The following is a 14,510-nucleotide window of genomic DNA, read 5'->3' as shown; positions in this document are numbered from 1 at the left end:
GCACAATGCTTTTAAACGGCTAGAAATGGCCTCAAGATGGGCCCCATGTACTTTTCCTGAGAAGTCCCCAGAATGTCCAAAACCTGAATTAGTGTGAGTGTATGCGACCCTAGTGGACACACTGAGGTACTGCAGTCCCCATATGACACCATGTTCTGGTTCTGTGTATCACAGGTCCCCACAAAACAGCGCCCCCACAAGGTGGCTGCTGGTACTGCATCAGTCCTCATATGACACCATGTTCTGGTAGTGTGTATCACCAAGTCCCCACAAAACACCACCACCATGTGTTTGCTGTTGCACTGCACTTATTACAACTTCAACCTTTGTAACCTTTTACGTTATAAATACATGAAAATATTAGTTGTTCTTAATGTAACATGCAATTAAAAAAAAGCAAATAAGCAGGATATGAGAAATATTTAGGGCTTGACGATTACTGTTTTTCTTAAGTTACTAGCTACCATTGCTAAAACTAAAATGGATATATTTTATTGGTAAATGGTCTCAACTTATATTGCGCTTTTCCACCTACATACTGTAGGCACACAGCAAGGAACCATTCACTCTCTCATTCATACAACAGTGTACGCAGACACTTGAGGCATGGAGGGTGAAGTGTCTGGCCCAAGGACACAAGGTCAGTACGCAAATTTGAACCCCCGACCTTCTGATCATGAGATGACCCGCTCCACCAACTGTGCCACAGTCACCACCATTATCGTTTAATGATTATTATTTCAACTTAATTCAATATAAGCGTAATGTTAACATGATTTGTTAACACAGACAACCCAAAAGAAAATCCTAAAAAATAAAATAAATGTTCTCTTCAGCCTTCAGCCCTATCTGCAGAGGGACTTTTATCTGCCCTGAGTCTATCTATAGCCTGTCCTAGGAGCGATCACTGTTATTGTTTGCCTCCACGATTTTTACCAGATGAAGGTAGAAAAGTGCCATAAATGTGATTTAATGTAGGCTTCACATGAACAGGATTTCACCAGTCTAGAGCTGTGGGCTGTGTGGAACATGCTGTAGGTGTCTCCAGAGCAGTAGCCTACCTAAGTGTTGGAAGTGAATATCCAACATCCAACGTGAAACCAACTTCAATGTGCACCACATCATTTGCCTCCCATGAACTTTCATAGCGGCCTCTATCTTTTTATCTTCACTACAAGGGCGTTTATTAACAGCGCTGGCTGCTTTGAATCAAGTCTAAATCAGTCATTAAATCTATGTCATTAACCATTGCGTGAATATTTGTAAAGCACTTTGAGTTATTTTGCATGAATGGTTCTCTTCAAATACAGTTGATGGATTGACAAATAGAATTATAAATTGGCTTGTCTGAGTGTTGGGGAGGGACTTGTGTCCTGCTTCTGCTCCTCCCTCTCACCTCTCTGTATGCAGGGGCTCCACCCTCCCCCATGGCTACTGGGTGTGGCTTCTCAGCTGTCCCCTAAGATTGGCTGCATCTGGCCTGGTGGCTCAGCTCAGTCCCAGCCTGGTCTCCAGCCACCTTTGCCATTTTTGTAGTAAAACTTTGTAATAAAATTGGTATTTAACCGCCCTTCTGGTTGCTTTCCTCATTGAGCCGGTCGGGACAATTTGTGAAAAAGGAGCTATATTAAAGCTGTTAATATTGTTGTTTTGTTTACAATAGTGACGTTTAAAGAACAATTAACACTGAGAGGTCCATTAAAACGAACTAGAAAAAAAACATCTAGGGATGCACCGATAGTATCAGGTATCCAGGACCTAGGAAACAAATGACAAATTAAGCCTTGGAAAAAATGATTAATAATAATGAAAATTATATTCAATAAAAAAAAAAGAATAAAATAGCATATGTAAGATTCTCATATAACTAAATCTACGTTTCTCAGGTAAATGGGTAACTACTAACTAGTCTGCTATGATATAGTCTATAAACCATCTATACACAAGAATGTTTGAGAAAAATGCATGGTACTCGTTTTGGTATTCGGTGTTGGCAAGTAGGCTACTCAAGTCAAAGTACTCATAACAGTTTTAGAAAAAAGTAGTATCGGTGCATCCCTATCAACAATAACAACAGACTGGTGGTGATGCTCCATCATGACACAAACTGGGATTAACAGGTCCTCATAATGTCCATCTCTAAACTGTCTCATTATACAAAATGGTGGCTTGACTACATCGTGATACACAAACCAGGATAAACAGGTCCTCATAATGTCCATCTCTAAACTGTCTCATTATACAAAATGGTGGCTTGACTACATCGTGATACACAAACCTGGATTAACAGGTCCTCATAATGTTCATCTCTAAACTGTCTCATTATACAAAATGGTGGCTTGACTACATCGTGATACACAAACCAGGATTAACAGGTCCTCATAATGTCCATCTCTAAACTGTCTCATTATACAAAATGGTGGCTTGACTACATTGTGACACACAGGTATTAGCTATGTGCTAACTACCGACCATTGCACAATATTTTACAAGAAAGAAAACATTCAATACTACATTGAAAAACTTTTCAGTTTATAAAGTTTTAGACAAATCTTCAATTGAACATTTTTTATTCTGTGTCCAAAAGTTGGAGCATAGCTGATTAGCAGACATCATGCTTTAAAACTCTTAATATTTAATTCTTCTTTTGAAATCAATGCTAAAAATAAATTGGATATTAAGGCTTTAAGTAGCCTGTGGACACAGGCACAATTTTCACTGTAGGCATATGTGAAAATGCCATTCCTCCTTCGTCTAATTTATTTAACCCTTTGTCTTTTGATATTCTTTAAAAAATTAGCATTGGTTTGTTTTGGTTTGCAAAATCCCTGGCCGCCATTTTGTATTGCGGGGGAGGAGCTAGTGGTGCCACTACCCGTGCTCTGCATCTCTCTGCATCTGCGTCCACGACAGATGTCACGTAGCTTACAGTCAACAAACTGGTAAGTCTTTTTTGGAGAGTTAACTATGTTAGACATGACAAATTAGTTTGCAATGTTCATGTTCTAAGATATGTGCTCAAAAACGTTTCAAAAACAGTGCTAAGTACTGTGGCAATGTGCTAGCTTTTCTGTTCATTTCTACCACAATATAAAGAGACAGACTTATTTTTTGCTCAACTGTCTACTTGAAGGAAGGTATGTGAGGCTCTTTTTTTTTTAGATTAGATTGTTGAAAAGTTTAGTGGATATTAGCTTGATTAGCTAGCTGCATGGTGGTTAGCTATCATGCTAGTTGTACATTAGCAAAACCAGACTCACGTGGCCTCACTTTTCTTTAACAAGGAATACATTATACAGTTAAAACGTTGGTGTAAAGTAATTAGACATTTATCTTGAGCTCCACAATACTGGTGGGCATTTTTTTTGCATTGGGTCGTCCATAACTTTTCTGTCTGACCCAGTCTTAGCTTTGAGAATAACCATAACATTGAACATGTTTAGCATAGTGGTAAGAAGCTGCTGTAGCACCATGTGCTGTGGGAAGTGGAGCTGAGACTGCCACAGAGGCATTAAACATAAATAACTCATCTAACAATGGGACAATAGACTATGTCTGAGATCTCAGGACGTTAAGCAAAGATTGTTCACAGCTACCATAGTTAACTCAACCTTATTTTTTCAGCAACAATGAATGAGTCGAAGGATAAAGAGGGACATGGGAAATCTGAGGTGAGATGTTTTTTCTTCTTCTTGTGAACCACTGTACTGTATAGAAAAGGCTTTATTTATTCATTCATTTTTTAATACATGTATAAAAGGAATACCACTACATGGCCATAATGTTTTATCCAATGTTTTAACCTTAAGTCTCATGCTGTTCATAGGGCAGATACATGTAAACACAGCGAGTGATTTTTTGTTTTGTTTTGTAGTCACAAGTAAGATATTTGTGTTGTCTGCAGACATTGAGAAATCACCACGATGCCTGTGTGACCCGACAAGAAGAGTGGCTCACAAAGGAACCACACAAGAACTTTGAAATTACATCACTACCTCAAGTTGTAAGTCTGTGCATACAATATTGTTTAAGGCAAGACACTGCAGGGTAATGGGCTATATGCACAGTGACCCCACGTGATTTCCGCCTGGACAGTCAGCCAGACGCTGTCCTTCCTGTCCGAATTAGCAGGTCCCACAGAAATGAAGCAATAGCTTAAGATTTGGTAAAGGACAGCGAGTAAAAGTTCGGATGTGGCTGGAGCAGGTTAGAAAATATTACATGAGACGTAACGACTTCACTGGAGGAAACTCCGTGTTCATAACGTGGATGTTTTTGTCTTGAGGCTAACGCGGCTAACACACAAAATAAAAAATAAAACTAGCAAGGCGTTTGGAACGAGCCTGCGCAAAAAAGAATCGTCCTGTTAGTTTAAATTATATTGACTTGTTTACATGTTATATTATCATTTTTAACACTAGCCTTTAGCTCTAAGATAAAAGCTCCGCCCTCACGACAGCTGGCGTTTCCTTTGGGACAGATTCACAGTGAACATGATGTTTGTAACACGTTGCTGTGACTCCATCAGTAACTCGTTCTCCTTAACCAGATCCTGAGCTTCTCTACATTTGTGTGGGAACCTGCTCATTGTGAATGTAAACGATCAGCGACAAGAAGTCCAGCGTCTGGCTGACTGTCCAGGAAGACGTCACGTGGGGAAACTTTGCATATAGCCTATAAGGAAAAAAATAACGCCCCATAGTTAACCGGATATTTTAATAAAGAGTTTTCTACAGCAATATAAACAAATATCTCTGTCCACATGACAGATTATGCGCAAAACAGATTACTCTATCCCACGAAAGTTATATATTTTCCCAACACTTTTTTTTTATATAGCAAATAAAGTTTGACTTTGCATTTTTTTTATTTTGCTGAGGTTTAGCTCAGCCACTCAACTCATGGAGAAACTTTAGCAAGGTCAACCCGTCAAAAAAAGGTCTCTCTGTCTAATGAATAAGTTCTGAGAAAAAAGAAATAAAGAAATCTGCAGCCGCAGTGCATGTGACGTCGCGCAGCTCGGAGAAAGTAGTGGCTTCTGTCCAAATCGCTAACAGAATGAGTGGACTATACACTACTATATAATGCAGGCCTATATAGTGAATGAGGGGTTAGGGACTAGGGTGGACATTCGGACACAAGCCAGGTCTGGTCTCCTGTCCAGACCTGTTCACGTCCAGGTCTAGTTGCGTCCAGGTTGTGTCCTGTTAAATGACTGCATGCCCAAATCCATAATTGAGTCTTGTCTTTTTCAGTCAAACCCCAGAAAGGATGACATGTCCACATCTGAAGGCAGCCAAGATGAGTATGTCCCAGATCACACAAAGAGCAGCACAGACAGTGAAGACGACGATTCATCTGCCCACCAGAAACAACCACATAGAAAGAATCTGGATCAAATAAATATAGATCCACAAGGTAAGATAAGTTTCACAATGCCATGTACTGTTACTTCCTGTTATCTATTAAGTGTCCTGGTAACCATTTCATTTTTGTTTTTAGAGGGGGTCATGGAAGACACAGAAGCATCAGATGATGAAACTGATCCAATCTCAGCCCCAGATTCGTCATCTTCAAAATCTCCAGGTATTTGAACAAGTAACACTTGACACATGTGGGGGAGAGGGAGAGGAGGCGAAGGACACAAAGGGAGGAGACCAAGGACAAGAAAACAAGACAATTATTTCCTGTATTTTGCTTAGATTAATCTCATTATGTCCACAGGAACCAGGAAGAGGGGAGAGCCTGCACTCTTTCAACCAGGAAGTGAAGATCATATCCCTGGGTTTTCTTCGAAGTCTCCAGGTATTTTAAACAATCAATGAAGGAGAGAGTTTGGCTGTTTGTTTCGGTAAGAAGAGATTCAGGACAGAAGAGAGAGTGTGACCGGGGAGAGGAGACGGGTGAGAGAGATACAGGACAGACATAGGGGAGAGAGGAGGAGACTGATGAGAGAAATACAGGACAGACGGAGGGGAGAGAGGAGGAGACTGATGAGAGAGATACAGGACAGACATAGGGGAGAGAGGAGGAGACTGAGGAGAGAGATGCAGGACAGGCGGAGGGGAGAGAGGAGGAGACTGATGAGAGAAATACAGGACAGACGGAGGGGAGAGAGGAGGAGACTGAGGAGAGAAATACGGGACAGGTGGAGGGGAGAGAGGAGGAGACTGATGAGAGAAATACGGGACAGGTGGAGGGGAGAGAGGAGGAGACTGAGGAGAGAGATGCAGGACAGGCGGAGGGGAGAGAGGCTAACGGATGAGAGGGAGGAGGGGAGTGAGAGGAGTAGAAATGGGAGCGGAAGGGGGAGAGAAGACGAAGGAGAAACGGATACAAACAGGGATGGAGGAGTAAAGAGAGGGAGACTGCAGCAATGCTCAGCATTGCGTCTCTATTATTCTGTGGGTCTTCAAACACGTGTTGACGTTGGCATTAGTTACTGTGTGAACCATGTATATATTGCTCTCACAATTCATACATTTAATTTAAAAGGGACAGAAATAAAGCTGAAGCTGTAATTACAAAAAAAAAAAAAAAAAAACAATTTCATGTTGGTGAGTGAAATCAATGATTTCTTTATGCCCATAGAACCAAGGAAAAGATTATTATTAGCTATATACTAGTTTAGTTTACTAATAACTTGTCTTGAACACTCAGGACAGACGGGAGGAAAGGGCAGACACCGACGCCAACAGAAGAAATGTCTACTTCCACTGGTAAAGCTCATTCCAACTACTTGCAATACAATTGGTTATTGTCTGTAAAGTCATAGTAAGTCATGTCTATGTCTTTGTTGTCGTCTTGTTATATTTTACTTTTTTTTTTTTCTGCATGCCCTTATGGCCTTGTAGATTTAAAGTTTGTATAGCTTATTTTTACCTGAATTCTATGTTTGTTGCACGATTGTACTGAGAAACATTGCTAGTTTGTGAACCTGTTCTCAAACAATGGCAATAAAAAGTGTTCTGATTCTAGTTTTTGCATATCTTCCAGGATCTAAAGGAAAAAAGAGACCGTGGACAGTGCAGGAAGTGAATGCAGTAGAGGAAACCCTCATGGACAACATTCAGTCTGGAAAGGTCCCTGGTAAGGCGCAGTGCATCCAATGTATTGAAGAGTCTGCTGGGGCACTTTAAACAAGGACATGGGAGGGTGTCAAATTTTACGTCAAAAACCGGATTGAGGCTGGGAGACGACAAAGTTGTAAAAGAAAGTAATAAGTAAGTGCTTATGCCACATTAGGTACGATGACAGAAACCGTTTTTGTAAGAGTTGGCTAAAGAAAACGTTGTCCTGTTGTATATATTTTTTTTGGCTTTTATTGATCCTTAAAGGAATAGGCCACTGTGCTTCCATACTGAGATATGTTCTTATCTTAGCTTTGACGAGTTCTTTAGGACCTGTCTGATCTTCCCCCGTGGCTTCAGTCACGTAAACACAGCGCAGACAGCGTTAGCATTTAGCCTCTCCCTCTCTCCTCTATAGCTCCAAAACAGGTCAAGATAGAAGCTACCAAGCTCTTCCACATTTTCCCTATTTAAATATGGTTACGTGAAGTGTTCCACTACAAAGTATAATTACACACAATTAAACGATGTGGATTTTCTAAGCGGATAAAAGGGGGGACTATATTGTAAGGCGTAATAATACCAGGAGTAATTTGGCATCCGCACAGTAAAGTGAAGATTACTGTGCAGTAAAGTGAAGATTACTGCGCGGATTTCGATCTACTTCTGGTATTATTACGCCTTACAATATAGTTCCCCTTTTTATCTGCTTAGAAAATCCACATTGTTTAATTGTGTGTAATTATACTTTGTAGTGGAACACTTCACGTAACCATATTTAAATAGGGAAAACGTGGAAGAGCTTGGTAGCTTCTATCTTGACCTGTTTTGGAGCTATAGAGGAGAGAGGGAGAGGCTAAATGCTAACGCCGTCTGCGCTGTGTTTTTTTGTGACTGAAGATCAGACAGGTCCTAAAGAACTCGTCACAGCTCAGGTAAGAAACATATCTCAGTATGTACAAACAGTTGCCTATTCCTTTAAAGGAACAGGCAACTGTTTTTTCAGTCTGAGATATGTTCTTGCCTGAGCCTGATTGTGATTTGATGTGTGAAACCATACACATTAGCATTTAGCCTCTCCTCCTCTCCTCTATGTGGCCAAATGGGGGTGAAGTTAGAAGCGACCAAGCTCCTCCACGTTCCCCCTATATGGTTATGTGAGATCCAAGTATAGTTACACAAAATTAAACATGTCAATTTTCTAAGTGGATGAAAAGGGGAACTATATTGTAAGGCGTAATAACACTTAAGAAGCACTTTGGCGTCTTACTGCGCAGATGTCGAGGTGCAACTACTCATGTAACTGTATTTAAACATGGGAAACGTGGAAGAGCTTGGTGGCTTCTAACTTAACCCCATTTAGCCCCATAGAGGAGTGGAGATGAGGCTAAATGCTAACAACATCTTTGGTCTTTTTGACTGAGTGCACGCACAAAGACCAGACAGGTGCACATTAACTCGTCTAAGCTCAGGTAAGAACATATGTCAGTATGGAAAACCGGTGGCCTGTTCCTTTAAATACAGGAAGTAACAGCTAGAGGTAGAGTTTTCATACTGTTGTGCAATCGTAAAGTTGTGCAAGAGTCTAAAGTAGAGACCTGTACAGGAATGGATTTTGTGGATTATGTTTTGGTCTGACCGCCCGTTCCCGCCTAAGGCTTTATGAATCCTGACCGATCCTACAAAATTAGTGTCGAGTCCTGCAAGTCTCGTGAGAATTCCCGCCCGTTGCAGGTCTCTAGTCAAGAATTCTATTAAACTTTCCCTCCAACTTACTCGTGTTGAAGAACATGCATGATAACTGGCAAACCGTTGGGCGACAGACCCATGTTCACTTTTTTGTAAATAAATATTTCATTGTTAATGAACATTTGTTGGGCATTGATTTTTTTGTTTTAAACCTCCTCCTTTTTCCTGTTAACCTATCTACCAACATTCAAAAATAACAAAAAATACAAGAAATACCATTTTCCCCACTATTGCCATCTGGTGGTTGTTTCAGGTACTACATAATAGACAGGTCCCCAAAAGTCACCAATTACCGGACAAAAAATAAAAAAGAAAACTTAGGAGATTTTGGTTCAAAATTTGCATTTGGAGCCCAAGGCTCAAGAAAAAATTTTGAGAGTGGTTTTAGTGGCTCTATTCCCTTAAAAAAAATGGGGTCCCCATATGGAGCAGTTTGCCTTGAGGTCCCCATTTGTACTGATTTACAAGTATGTGTGTGTGTGTGTGTGTGTGTGTGTGTGTTGGACATGTAAGGATTTCTGCAATGCCTGTCAGTTCGGAGGCACAAAGCGGAGGGGTAAAGCAGTCACTTCATCATTACGCTGACACTGTATGAAGGAGGCAAAGTGAAAACACCTGACAGTGAAAACTTAAGTGAGGTGAACATCACTCACTGGGGAGAAGGAGCTGGAGGGAAACATGGCTACCTCATTATTGTGTCCATGTATCTTCATTCCTGTCCTTGACGTCACAAAGAAATCACCTGGAGTATTGCATCTCTGACATACTTGATCTCTAAGTTGGAGCTGAGGTATTCACTGACGTTTACAGCCCACACCAGTCACTTTTACAGGGCACACACTCGCACACTGCCTCGGGTCTGTGCTGTCCCTCTCGTCTGTCAGCTGCTCTCCTCTGTTTTCTGTTTGCAGCACAGTGATGGATGATGTAGCGGTGTGCTTGAGCTGCAGTGTTTGTGTAGCGCGCGGCTCTGATACGGTGTTGTTTCAGCCCTCCTGGGTGGTGAAGCCTCTCCCCTCTGTGCACAGGGCTATGAGTCATGGGAAGAGACCACAGCGGCCCAAGTTATTCCTGATGTCACGCTCAGGCCCTTGGTATGCATGATGTGCACTTGTTATCATGTATATAAATGCCCTAAAACAATGCTTGCATTAATCTGCTGCCTGAGCCTTTCTAAGCCTATATGCAAGAGAAAACACTTTAGGGACATGTAAGTGTTCCCATATTATCATGAAGTAATCTGGCCACAATTACTTAATTAGGCCACTTAAGGAAATGCTTACCGTATTCACATTAAATGGCCTTTTTGCACATGGGATCAATCAGAAGATCACTAATAACTTTTCCACACTGAGTTTCAGTGCACACGTATCTTCTTTAAGATTATTGATTTGATACTTTAGATGCACATTAATAAACTTCATTTGTTCTACTCTTAAAACAAGATGTAAATGTTTGACTTGAGCACATCAGCCCAACCCTGGCCAAGCCATAGTGAAGCAATGCTGGTGCATATCACTCCTTCATTATCCTGGTGCCACCCAAAGGGGCACAGGGCCAGGCCAAGGGGGTCTCCACTCTGCTGCGCTCCACAGGCCTTATAAAGGCAGCAGACGTTAGGTAAACTCGAGGTAGACGTGAGGTAAAATCAAAACACTCAAAGAACGACTCACTTGGCCACTAGACCTTAGTTCTGATGTGACTTTACAGAGCGAGGCGTGTTGTTTGGGGCTGGTGGGAAGCGGCCGGTGGGTGGGCGCGACAGATGATATATGATGAGCCATGAATCTGATTATTTACAAACAGAACCCTTAATAATGCATCTTGTTGTGTGTTTTCTTAATGTTTGACCCAAGATGGAGAGCTGTTCACACCATGAGATCATGTCTACATATTTGCGCTGAAGGCTGTAGTACAATAACCCAATAAAAATATTTTATAAACAAATCTATTTAAAGCCAGCACCTCTTTAACAACTCAGGGTTTTTTAAATGGATGCAATAAGAATTTTTTCATCAAAAGAATAGAGCTTACTTTGATAATGGACTCCTATTTTTTTGGTATTACCCTAAGTTTTATAAAATGAAATCACCATTTATAGCACTTTCTGCTTTGTTGCTGAATTGAGAAGTATAAATTACAGTATACAGTGCATCTGTAAAAACATGCTATCATCAATGAAAAGCATGTTCTATGACATCACTTGAGACATACTTGGCTCTTTGCCTGAAGCTGCCACAGTGGCACACAGTAACCAGGTTGAATTATTGCGTCATCAACACCCGATGACAGCAAGCTCATGGAAAAAGTCTGGTACAACTAAGAGCTTCATTCTTGTTTTTTCAATTTAGCAGACAAAAGGTTACTCTCTCGGCTACTAAACTGAACATTTTAGATAAAGCTAATGCATTGAAGTACAATTTATACAATTTACCTTGTTACTCTTCACTAATACACAACATTATCCCATGGATCCAAAAGCTTGCTGGCTTGAATTTTTACAAATGACGTTGTACAAGTTGCAACTTCATATTCTTATCTGAGCTTAGACGAGTTGATACGTACTTGTCTGGTCTATGTGCGTGACCTCAGTCGCACAAAACGACCAAAGATGTTGTTAGCTCTTCCACGGGCACGCACAAAGACCAGACAGGTACGTATCCACTCGTCTCAGCTCAGGTAAGAACATATCTCAGTATGGAAAAACAGTGGTCTGTTCCTTTACGTCTTACGCCGCTTACACCTGTATCACGATGACCTCATAACTAAAATATGCATATTACTCTCTGTTCTGTATTATTTCATAGCATAACTATGTAGTCCATCAAAGTTCAAACTCAAAACACTCCAGAACTGAGAAGTGCAATAAAAGAGCGGTTTAAGACCAATTATGGCTCAGGTAGCGCTGCCATTTGCTCAAACAAACATATTCGCTCACCAAACAGAGAAATATAAATACACAGCTCTAACAGGGCTGGTCCACATCTGAGAGACATTTTACTCAATTGTCCATTGTAACCTCAGTGTCTGGTCCTGATTTAAAGAGTAACTCTAAATTAGTGTAAAATACTGTGAATCCAAGAAGTGACGTAAAACAACAAATGGACATAAATGGGTTTTGACAAAGCTTTCTGGGGCAAGACGTTCTGTGCTGACCGGTATTGTCATAGCCTTTTATTAACTCTGATAAGAAATAATAGTCAAGACTCAGACGTCAGAAATGCTCTGGCTTCAAGTCTATGTGTCTGATACCCTCTGACTGAACAAATAGAGTCAAGCGTCTTTTTACAATTCTCTTGTGTTATTACTATATTTATTTAACCTCTTTGGGCCAGTTGCCTGCAGACATGGAAAATGCTGTGTGTTTACCGCGGCCAAAATTAAAAACTGGACACAGCCCAGGTCGGCTCTGCCCAAACATGGAAAAACCTCTCTGATAGCAGCACTAATTGACGTCTCACAGGTTCTCTGGAGATTATATTTTACAGTTCAGAAGTCTCGAGTATTTGTTGTGGCATCATAAGTTGTCTTGAATCGTGGAAATCCTTTCATTCATATGGTTTGTAATAGCAGCAAGATTTCATGGGTATTGGGATACATTACTGTTTTCCATCATCTATCTGAAAAGCAATTATTTTTCGGATATCTAACCTAAATGGTGTGATGGCGACGTGTAAAAAAGCAGCAACCTCCCTCTCTTTTGGTACAGCTGCGTTTTTTGCCTTTTTCTGTGAACTGCATTTGTGTTTTCTGTGCTCTACATTGTTTTACTGAATGCTTTTGTACGTCTTTGTCTGTGAGGTTCAATGGATTTTTCTTACAGTAGAGACAAGAGAGTCCATGGAGGCATCACAGAGGAGCTACAGGAAACAAGGAAGGGACAAACGAGGAGGCATCCGGGCAAGACTCACAGCTAAGCCACACACGCCTTCTTTCATTCTGGCTAATGGACGTTCACTTGAGAATAAAACATATCAACTACTAAGCTCTTCCCAAAAGATGGTGAAAGACTGCTGTGGAGCGGAACGGGCGTAGGGAGCTGCGCAGGAGGAAGAGGAAGGAGGAGGAGCCGACCGGTGCAGGACACCATGCTCTGAAACCGGGACAAACCCAGGCGGCGGTGCAGACAAGCACTGAAGGCAGCCAGACAGACAGTGTTACAGTTTCCCCTACCTCTAAAAACATGCTGGTCAGGGTAGCCCAGTTGCAGCGGTTCAGGACCAACACCTGAACACAATTCGTTGTACGGTTGTATAATGACAAATAAAGCACTTACTTATTTACTTACTTAAAAAGTGAAGTGTGGGATATTTGAGGTTCAATCAACCTCTGGACAAGACATTTCCCAGCTACACCTGCCAATACAGCTTCAGTGTTTTCCATCCATATAAACAGATAAAACAGATAAGCATTTAACAAGAACATGGCGCTATTTAATTGTGCTATCTTTCAGAAACCGTGTAGCTTCCTCATCTGAATGCCAGATTGCTTTTTTTGTGAATCAGTTTTGACATTGCACGGCTTGCATCAAAGTCTTCGAAAAATCCACTTTCTGATCCATTGAAAAAAAGAAATGCATCCTTTCATACAGCCAAGTCTAAAAGGAGTAGGATGTAGCAGAGCTTTCAAACTCCTGCCCCCATTGCCCCACACGTTAAGATGCTATAAGCAAAGGGAAGGTATGTTATGATCAATGTGGTCATTAGGTTTGACTCTCCTCCATTTGAGTCTCTTGTTGATAAGGAATCCAGTTGAACCTTTGCATGACTTGTATTTGCACTACACAACTCTCTCTCTCCCCTGCCTGTCTCTGTCTCTCTTCCAAGTCCCCCACACTCCCTATTCTCCCTGTTTCTTGGCAGTAGACAACCAAATAAATGTGGGCTAACAGTCTTTGGGGGGCTAGAGCAAACCCACTTGGTAATGAGGTGATGCAGTGCTGTTCTCTCATGCTAACTTTCCTTGTGTAGTGTGTGTCTTAGGCAATTACACTGTGTCCTGTCTAACATCCTGTCCCTTTTTTCTACCCTCCTTTTGCCCTCCTTCTTTTAAAAGGTCCTGTAAGCCCTGATAGGCTTGCAGGGAATAAAACCTGAAGTTTGGGAGAACTGAGGGACATTTGGGAGCGAGATGGCGAGAGGGGCGGCGGTCACATACCTTTTTGGAGTGCTGCTCCTGGCTCAATGGAAACCCTCACTGGAAGGAGGTGGGTCATCACTGGTGCATGTATTGCATGGCTTCATCTGTGTGAACAGGTGATGTTAAATGTATTGCTTTACTGGCATACTTAAATCCAACATGAATATTAGCCCTATAATGCTGATTATAGTCTGAAAGTTGAGGATTTTTGTATTTCATAACTAACATGATATCAAGGCTGAACATTTTGTGATGGATTTGATGTGAAGGTACTTTTAAGCCAATGCAGCAGTGACAGCAAGGGGAAAGTGACTGGGCTTTAGGTAAAACCTCTTGTCATGTTAAAACTATTGTATGTCTGCAGTCTGGATTAAATTTGCACTATTTTGCATGTTGATAATTTTGTAAAATGTAATATTTGTTGCAGCAAAGTGAGAGATTGCTTAATGTTTATAGGTTTGATGATAATGGTAGCAAACCATCAACCTCGAGTTGCAGTTATGACTGTTGCCCAAAAAGTTGCCCAAATAATTATTAATCTTTATCTTTTCT

This window comes from Gobius niger (assembly GCF_951799975.1).
Source record: "Gobius niger genome assembly, chromosome: 11".
Taxonomy (NCBI): Eukaryota; Metazoa; Chordata; class Actinopteri; order Gobiiformes; family Gobiidae; genus Gobius; species Gobius niger.
This window is presented reverse-complemented; position numbering follows the sequence as displayed.